The following is a 9,736-nucleotide window of genomic DNA, read 5'->3' on the forward strand; positions in this document are numbered from 1 at the left end:
AAGATACAAAGGTAAGGTGCTTTGATTTGTAATTATTATGACTAATGTGTTGATTATTCCTTACTTGTGATGAATCTTTGGTAGATGGATAATCCAACTAATTGGGATAGTAGTCCACTAGAAGATATGAGTAAGAGTTGGAAGGAAAATTGTCAAGATCAATTAAGGAATATTCATGAATTGAACCAATTTAGTTTGCAATTTTTGATTGATTGGTAGAGAAGACAAGATGTAGCAGTTTTGCAACTTCTTGTACATGTGGTGCATATAATATGGATGGTAGGCATATACTGTAATCCATGTTATGTGGATAGGGTATCCAAAGTAGTGGGGAAATAAAACATTTGGCAAGAACTAATGAGTCAACTTAGATGCGGTGAGAAACGTCGAGACATAATTCGAATGGGGCTTTATGCCTTTGCTAAGTTGTGTGAAATTCTTTGAGGAGCTAGTCAACTTCAAGACATTAAGGATTCTTCTATTAAAGAGTAAGTAGTCGAGTTTCTTTACATTTTATCACATAATGAGAGAATTCGTACAATTTCCTTTTTCTTCCGTCATTCTAGTGAAACTATAAGCGGTCATTTTCACAATGTGTTGAGAGCAGTCATTTACTTGGAAAATAAAAATTTCTTCTACAATCGAATGGGGCAGAGGTTCCCCCACAAAAATGAAAAAGTCATAGATTTTACCCACACTTTAAGGTAAACATATTTTCAAGCAACTACATGGAAATTTTTTCTAATATGAGTAAAGAATTATTGATTTAATAGATTGTTTTGATTCCAAGATTGTGTAGGGACAATTGACGGGACATATATTCGTGTAAAAGTGTTATCAAAAGATGCGCCTAGATATCAAGAGAGGAAATAATACACAACTCAAAATGTATTGGCAGCATGTGATTTTGACATGAGATTACATACATTTTACTTGGATGGGAAGGGACTACCTTTAACTCAAGGATAATTAAAAACGCTTTAAGTAGGGAAGAAAAACTTATAATCCCCAAAGTAATGTTAAGTTATAAATACAATGCTAAGTTATATAACTTATTTTCTTAATAGGCAAATATTATCTAGTAGACGTGAGCTTTATGCTGAGAAGTGGACTTATCGCGCCATACATGGGTGTACGTTATTATTTAAAAGAGTATTTAGTATGTGGCCCAAAAAATGTTAAGGTAATATTTAGTCATTGACATTCCTCTTTGTGCAATGTCATTGAAAGAACATTTGGTGTGTTAAAGAAATGATTTTCTAATATATTTATTGAGATTATCTTGGCTTGTTGTACACAACTATTTTATGGGAGTGGATCTGAATGAAAGGTTGATTATAAAAGTTGATCAAGAGATCTCGAATGGTGACATACATAATGAAGCTAGAAATAATACAAATGATAGTGATGTAGATGTTAGAAAAGGAGCAATATTACGGACTAGTAATGTAGAATGATTATGTATTGCATGATCAATAATTTTAGTCATTGTGTTATGGGATTTGACTTGCTTTTGTGTATCTTTCTCAATGTAATAGTTGTTTTGTATGCACTGTTGCGGAACATTTAACTTTGTTGCTTTTGTACAACTATTATCGTAGCCCTATTAATGTTTTATTCAATAATTAGACTTTTTTTTAGAAGAAAATTCAATTACTAGTTTATTTGTTGTAATATAATGCTATGTCTTATTTTGTGTTATTGGTTTGTTCGTAGTAGTTGCATGTAATCTTTGTAATAATATTGTAAAGAATAATATGTTTAACATGCAGTCTTTAAAGATGTTTAAGATATTGAAAAAGATAACAACTGATGGTGAGCCTAAAGCAAAGCATGAGATGAATTGATGACATAGATGACTTTTTACTTAATGTCATGTTGGAGGAACAAAACAATGGAAATAGACCCAATCAAACATGGAATTCTCATGCTTGCTCTAATATGTGTAAAAAGTGTTTGCAATATTCGGTTATGCAATTGAGAAAAGTATCATCAAAAATCGCATCAAAACTTTGAAAGGTACTTTCCATCATGTTATGACCTTTTCATGAACTTGAATGGATTTGCATGGAATCCAATTACTGGATTTTTTAAGGCTGAAGTTGAAGTGTGAGAACCTTTAATAGAGGTTAGTTATATTTATTTTGATATCATGAAATGATTTTTTAGAACAAGTCAGTACATTTTATTGGTACTTTGTTGTAATAATAATAATATTAATAAGAGTGTATTGTATTCCTATAGACAAACCCAATTGCTAAAAAAAGGAGAGAGAGAAAAAAAAATTCAAATTCAACATTATGAGAAGCTATTTGATTTGTTTTCCAAGGATATGGCAAATGGTGAAGGTTGTATAGGTTCAAAGGAAAAATCTCATCGATGGGAGCAAGAAAAAGAGGATAGCATAAATTTGGAAGAAAATGTTGATGGCTTTAATGAGTTTAGCATGACAAATGTTGAATCATATTTTCTAATGGACTCTTATTCTTACTCATGTGAGATGTCATCCAAAAAGACGAAAAAACCAATTCAAATGGTTGAAATGCTTGAAAAACAAATGGACTTTTTTTAATTCGGAATTTATAATATGACAGCAAGTATAAGGCAAGGAAATAAGATTTCTAAGGAGGGACTTACTATGATGGAGAGAGGACGTCCACATTGTTACTTTGAGGAGGAAGAATTTTCTGAATTGGTGAAGGTAGGAATAGACATGGTAATACGGGTCAGAAAATTCTGACCCGTCCCGAAAAATACCTATCATGAACCCGATTTTTTTGACTCGAAGCAAAAATGGGTTGACCCTGACCCGACCCAACCTGAATAAGCCGTGACCCGACCTGACCTGACCCGTTTAAAAAAATTCGCTAAAAAAATATTTAAATAACGTCTTGATACTAGGTGCATAAAAAACAAAGTACCAAAACTAATAATCAATATATTGTATATATAAAGTTATAAACAATTAAAATTGTTGTCGAGATATGACATGAGAGAATGACTATTTGAGTTTTATCACAACCAATAAGAGCTAAGTTTCAGTGCTTGACATGAAACAAGACAATACGTTACACAAGGCTGCCAAGACAACAATTTAAAAAAAAAAAAAATCTCATTCAATACTAGCTGTAGTCCATTGTCCAAAGCCAAAAGCACAATGCATAAACCTGAAAGTTGAAATGTGACAAACCAAACCACAAAGGGCCCCAAAGCTTCCTCAGTTCAGTTCCTCTACTCTTTCTCTTGCGCCTCCGGCCTTTGCCCTTCTTCACACATTCCATACTTTTTTAGTTTCACACAATGCAGTCAAAGCTCGCACCTCTGCCCTTCTCCACTACTTTGCTTTCTCACTTCTCTCAGTTCTCTGTCTTTCACCACCCACAGGCAACATAGCCTAGATCTCGCCACCTGCTAACCCATTTAAGAGGAGCACAACCACAAATCATCAAATATGGTGAAGGTAAGTTAAGTCCTTTTCATCATTCTCTTAAATCCCTAAATATTTTTAGTTTTTGAATTGATTTTTTAATATTATGAATTTATGATTTAGGAATAATAATATAGTATATTACTCTGCTTCTGCTAACATTATATTTAATTGTTTGTGTTTGATTGTTGAAAAAATTGAAAATGTCATTGACTCATTGTCATTTGGATGAATGTCTTATGTTCACAATTTCTGTAGATGTTTTAAATAGACTAGAATTTTAATTTTAATTATATATTTTGCTTTAATAGTTAGAGTACAACGGCTTCTTTGGATGTAAATTTGGAAAGTGATGATGATGTTATAATTATGGATACTTCTACTAATCCTTCACCATTTTTAAGAGTTAATTCAAAATCAAAGTTTAAGAAACCAAAAAGAGTTTCGGGAAAAAAAAAAAAAAAAAAAAAAAAAAAAAAAAAAAAAAAAAAAAAAAACAACACACTTCTACAGTTTGGACTGAATTTTTGAAAGGCGTAAATGCACTTTTAGTCCCTACATTTTGACGTTTTTCCATTTTAGTTCCTACATTTTATTTTTTCCACTTTTAGTCCCTAAAACCAATTTACGCGTTCCATTTTAGTCCTTTCCATCAGTCAACCGACGGAAATAGCTGAGGTGACAGCCGGAGCAATTAAAATATTATAAAAATGCCACGTCACCCACAACACGTCAGCATATAAATTTAAAAAATTAATTTATTAATTTTAACAAAATTAAAAAACATAAAAACAAAATTTAAAACATAAAAATAAGTCAGAAAATCAAACCAAGAACACAAATTTAAAATTAAACCCAATTTAGATCTAACATAAAAACATTCAACAAAAGAACAACAACACAAGAGCTCAAACCAGAACCAAACACAAACTCAAATTTCAAAACACAAAGAACATTAATCTAAAATTTTTTTCGTAAGAACATTTCTTCTTTCCCAGCACATGAATATCATGTTCTTCCCCAATCAACAAACTAGCAAAACCCAAAAATTTTCTTAGGAAACAAACACACAAAAAACCCAAAAAATTTCAGCTCAAAAACAAAATCATAAATCTCAAAGGCACCATTTTCTCAAACCCAAAAAAATCATCAAATCCTAAAACCCCAAAGTACCAAATCAATCCAAACAAAAAAATCTCAAACTTAGAAAAACTCATCTCAAGCAAGTTGAACCCAGCAAACCCACTCAAACAAAACCAGATTCAGAGGCTATGCTCCCTGCTGACGAGCTCTTCTCTCCGATGGAAACCCAACCCGAATAATACCCAGGCCCGTACCAAGGGACCCAAGTCTCGATCCCAGTTCGCAACATCTACCAACTCCCCACTGCCCCTCAATACCTCTTCGACGAAGAAGCTCGCCGAAGTCGCCGTAATCTCAGCGACAACCTCAACTTCTTCACCGGCTGCGGCTACCTCCTCAGAGCTCTAGGCGGCGGAGCTTCTGGCCTCATCGCCGGAGTCAAATCGTTCAAGCCCAGTGACACCGCAAAGCTCCGAGCCAATTGGGTGCTCCAGCCATCGGATCTAGGTTTTCTTGAGATGGGTTTGCTGGGTTTGAGATGTGTTTTTCTGGGTTGAGATTTTTTTTTTTTGTTTGGGTTGGTTGAGATGAGAGAATAGTGTAGTTTGAGTTTGAGATGAGAGAATAGAGTTTGAGTTTGAGATGAAAAAAAGAAAAATTGTGTGGCCGGTTTGAGAATAGTGTTCAGGTTTGGATCTTGTGTTAATTTTTTAGGTTTTAAAATTTTTGGGTTGGTGTTCTTGTTCAAGAACTTTTTAGATGTTAATTGATTTGAATTTTAGTTTTTAATTCTGTTTTTATTGTTTCTCAAAAAAAAAATTCTGTTTTTATTTTTATTATTTAGTTAAAATTAATAAATTAATTTTTAAAATTTATATGCTGACGTGTCATGGGTGATGTGGCATTTTTATAATATTTTAATTGCTCCGGTTGCCATCTCAGCTATTTCCGTCAGTTGACTGACGGAAAGGACTAAAATGGAACGCGTAAATTGGTTTTAGGGACTAAAAGTGAAAAAAATAAAATGTAGGGACTAAAATGGAAAAACGTCAAATTGTAAGGACTAAAAGTGCATTTACGCCTTTTTGAAATTGCCTATTAATGAAGAAGGGTTAAGTAAGGCTATGTGTCAATGGTGTGAGTTTTTTTTTTTTTTTTTTTTTGTTATTGTTGTTGTTGTTGTTGTTGTTGTTGTTGTTATTGTTGCAGATAGTCATCATGAAACATTAAACTTGCATCACTATCCTCTCAAATGCTTAAAACGAAATGAAGTAAAATAAGATGGTGAAGAAGAGGGTAGGGTGTTACAAAACAAGATAACTCTAGAAGAGTTTCGTGAGATGTTAGCAGAGGCTATTATTAAACATAATTTACCATTTAGCTTTATTGAGTATGAGGGCATTAGAAAAGTTTTCAGCTATCTAAATTCAGATGTTAAATATATTTCTAGGAATACTTTAAAAGCTGATGTTCTAAAACTTTACAAGAAAGAGAAGGATGATGTTAAAAATAAGTTGAAATTAATTCCTGGTAGAATATGTTTGACTTTGGATTTATGGACCTCTGTTACAAGTGAGGGATATATTTGTCTTATGGCACATTATGTGGATGAGAATTGGGAATTGAAAAACATCATCTTGAATTTTTGTCATATGTCACCTCCACATATGGAACTCTTTTATCGGAGAAAATTTTAAGTTTTTTGGAATAATGGGGTATTGAGAAGAAAATATTTTCCATTACTTTAGATAATGCATCTAATAATGATAATTGCCAAAATTTCATAAGGAAAAAAGCTTAATGAGGGGGGTTTATTGTTATGTGATGGTATTTTTTCCTTATGCATTGTGGTGCTCATAAATTGAATCTTATTGTTCAAGAAGGATTGAAAGTAATAGATGACTCGGTGATTAAGATCCGAGAAATAATGAAATATCTTAAAAGATCAAAGATCAAAGAGTATAATGTGCAGATTTGATGAATGTGCCAAGATAGTTGGTATGAAGAGAACAAAGGGTTTACGTTTAGATGTGTGTACAAGATGGAATGCAACATATGACATGATTGACAATGCTATGAGATATCGTTTTGTGGTGAACCGTTTAGCAGAAGAAGATGTTAATTTCAAGTATTGTCCATCAAGGGATGAATGGAATATAGTTGAAAGGATAACTCGGTTTTTGAAACGTTTCAATGACATTACAACCCTATTTTCTGGAATTAATTACCCTACAACAAATCTATATTTTCAAAGAGTGTCTCAAATTGAATTACTCTTACTTAAAGAAATGGGAAGCCAAGATTCATTTATCAGTAATATGGCAGAACAGATAAAATGTAAATTTGACAAATATTGAGATTGTTATAGTGTGGTGCTAGCTTGTGCCATTGTTCTTGATCCAAGGTATAAGTTGAATTATGTGGACTTTATTTTCGAGAAAATAGAACCAATTGAGCATATTGCTGAAATGAAGGTGGAGAGCATTGAGACTACATTGTGTAAGCTTTTTTCATAATATGAATGCCCCAAGCTTATGGCCACTACAAATGTTTCATCAATTGTGTTGGGAGTTCTAGTCATACTAGCAGTGCTGTGGATGATCCTGATGATGATGAAGATAAGGAAGATGATGTAAGTGAATTGCATTTTGTTTGGTATATGTTGTGCTATGTTTTTTTAATAATAAAGATTGTAATGTTGTGTTGTATTATTTTTCATTGCAATTTTTTTTAATGATTAGGAATTTGATTATTATGAAAGTGGTCATGGTGCCAAAACAAAAAAATCTCAGTTGGACTTGTATTTAGAAAAGCCTAGACTTAACAAAAAGAAAAATTCAAAGTTGGAAGTTCTCTCTTGGTGGAAAGAGCATTACAATCGGTTTTTAGAGCTCTCTTTAATGGCACGAGATCTCATAAGCATTCCAATAATCAGTGTTGCTTCTAAATCAAGTTTTAGCACTGGGAAAAAAAAATTCTTACTCCGTATTAATCACGTCTTTTACCTGAGAATGTAAAAGCTACATTGTATACTAAAAGTCGGCTATATGGATTTGAAGGTAATTTAATTTTTTCATAATCATAAAATATACAGTTTTAATTCTTTATTGATTTGCTTTCATGGTACATTAAGTTATATTAAAATATTGTATTGTAGATGAAGATGCTGACAAAATTGGCTAATTTGAGTCACTATTTGCAAGTATGAATATTTGTAGTACTGAATCTACAACCAATGTTGAGTAGATTGAGATTGAGGTGTAATTCTTATAAAATATTTACTTATTCTTCTTTACTTAATATGTTATGTTTATTTTTAAATCTTTTTTTATTTAGTTTATCTTTCTAAGTAATCTAACTTTACTATTATTTTAAGTGCAAAATGAACATGTGCACTTAAGAAAACTGATAACTTGCTACTTTGCTGGCTTACTTGTTTTGTTTGTTTTAAGATCTATCTCTTTTTGAAGATCTAAACTTGTAATTATAAGAATTTTGATAGTGAACTATTAACATTGAAGATTTTTTCCATCATGAATTTATGACTATAAATAATTTTTGTCATGCTCAAAATTGTCAGAATTGGAAGGATATTAACAAGTGGCATGAAGTGCAATTCATTTGCTTAATTGATTTTGTTCATTATCTCTAAACAGGTTGTCATTGATTTGTTTTTGTAATTAAAAAAAAAAAAAAACTTGTTTGAAAAATACGGGCTAACCCGACCTGACCCGACTCGACCGTTTTGCCATGTCTAGGTAGGAATACTGTCGAACATGCAACTTGATGCCATGCTATTCCTAATTAAAAATTCATTCAAAATGAGAGTATTTTTTGGTGTGCCAACTAATGAGTTACGCCGACAAATATAATTAAAGGTGATATATGCTATGGAACCTTTCAGGATGGATAATTGTCAATTGACTTTGGGTACATTTAGATGAAATGGTGTGTAAAGTGACGTGTGGTAGTAGTTAAAGTTGCATAATACTAATCAAATGCAACTTAACATTTTGCTGTCTTTTGATGGACTAAATGTTGTATATTATGAAATTAGCAATATTTGATGACATTGTATTTTGGTTAAGATAGTAGAAGATAATGTAATATTTTGACTTGCACTATGCTATGGATAAATATAATTAATATCATTTGATGTTCAACATGACTACTTTGGCTACCTAGTGGAAGAATGTATATATATAGTTTGTTGATAAATATATTTTGAAACAGGTGAAGATTGTATAAATATTTGTTGAATAATGTGTTTTGTTGCCCAGATGAAGAAAATCTAAATATTTGTCAAACAGTGTGTTTTGGTGCCCAGGTGAAGAATGTATTAAAACCTAGTTGAATAATGTTTTGTTGCTCAAGTAAAGAATATATTAAAATCTAGTTGAATAGTATTTTATTGCCCAAGTAAAGAATGTATTAAAATCTAGTTGAATAGTGTTTTTTGCCCACATTTTTAAAATATAGTATATGTTCCTAAAAAGAAAAATATCATAATATAGTATATATATTAGATTATATTATATATAATAATAAAGAAAAATAATATAAATTTATATTATTGATGTGTTATTTTTTATATTATTTAATGCATACAAATAAATTATTTCTTACATATTATGTAACATGGGCATAAGAGTCAATTTATATAAACTACATTTTCTATTTTCTTACTTTTCTCTTCAACCAAATAGAAGAGTTTTCCACCCTCTGACTTTTCTACTCCTCCAACCAAAACACACACGAGAGAAAATTAAACATTTTTTGTCTTCTCACTTTTCCATCATCTTACTAATTTCATATTCTCCTACTTTTTCATTCCTCTAACCAAACGGACCCTAACAATGAGAGAAACAATAAGAGTGAAGATTTTTCCCAATGGTGAACTATAGTCTATAGTGTATACTAAAAACACAAATACCAAAACATCTCAAACTATAAAAGAAAAAAAAAGTAAGACATATTTAATAGAAGAAGAAAAATAAACAAAAAGTTCTAAAATTTTCAATTGGAAGTTTATAAAATTTTAGATTAAAAAAAAAAAACACAAATACCAATAATTGACTACCATTTTCAGCAACATCTCATACTATAAAAGAAAAAAGTAAGACATAGTCAATAGAAGAAGAAAAAGAAACAAAAAGTTCTAAAATTTTCAATAGGAAGCATATAAAATTTTAGAGGAAAAATCAAAATGGAAAAAAAATAGAATAT

The sequence above is a fragment of the Quercus suber genome, unplaced genomic scaffold (assembly GCF_002906115.3).
Source record: "Quercus suber isolate HL8 unplaced genomic scaffold, Cork oak 2.0 scaffold_163, whole genome shotgun sequence".
Taxonomy (NCBI): Eukaryota; Viridiplantae; Streptophyta; class Magnoliopsida; order Fagales; family Fagaceae; genus Quercus; species Quercus suber.